The sequence below is a fragment of the Microtus ochrogaster genome, chromosome 1, assembly GCF_000317375.1.
Source record: "Microtus ochrogaster isolate Prairie Vole_2 chromosome 1, MicOch1.0, whole genome shotgun sequence".
In the NCBI taxonomy this organism is placed as follows: domain Eukaryota; kingdom Metazoa; phylum Chordata; class Mammalia; order Rodentia; family Cricetidae; genus Microtus; species Microtus ochrogaster.
The window spans coordinates 45,592,553-45,593,097 of NC_022009.1; positions in this window are offsets into that span (position 1 = coordinate 45,592,553).

Consider the following 545-nt stretch of genomic DNA (forward strand, 5'->3'; position numbering starts at 1 on the left):
GACGTTGATTCAAGGGAAGTTAAGATGTTATTTTTAAGAAGACATCATGTCCCGTGCAGGTTGCCTAAAATCAAAACATGCTTAACCTTAAGGAGCCAGGGAGGCCTTGTCCTACCAGGAGCAAGGAAGTTCCTGGATCCACCTCTGCTGGAGAAAACAACTATGAAACTGGGCATGGTGACGCTCACCTTTAACCCCAGGAGGAAGAAGCAGCAGATCTGTGACTTTGAGGCCAGCCTGATCTACAGAGTGACAGGTTTCGGGACAGTCAGGGTACAGAAAGAGTCCTGTCTCTTCTCCCCACAAAAAGTCTAACAACTATGAATCCCGGGGGACAGATGGATAAAACCAAGACTTCCACTGCAAACAGGCAGACACTAGAGGAAAAAAAAAACCTAAAAGGTATGTTAGCTGTGACCAAACACATAGCTAAACATCTGAAGAAAATCTGTAGATTTCCTGGCATGAAGAATCTAGGAAAACAGAGCTCGAAGCAATAGGGGCACTGGAGAGCTCAGATGTGATTCTAGAATGGGGGTACTGGG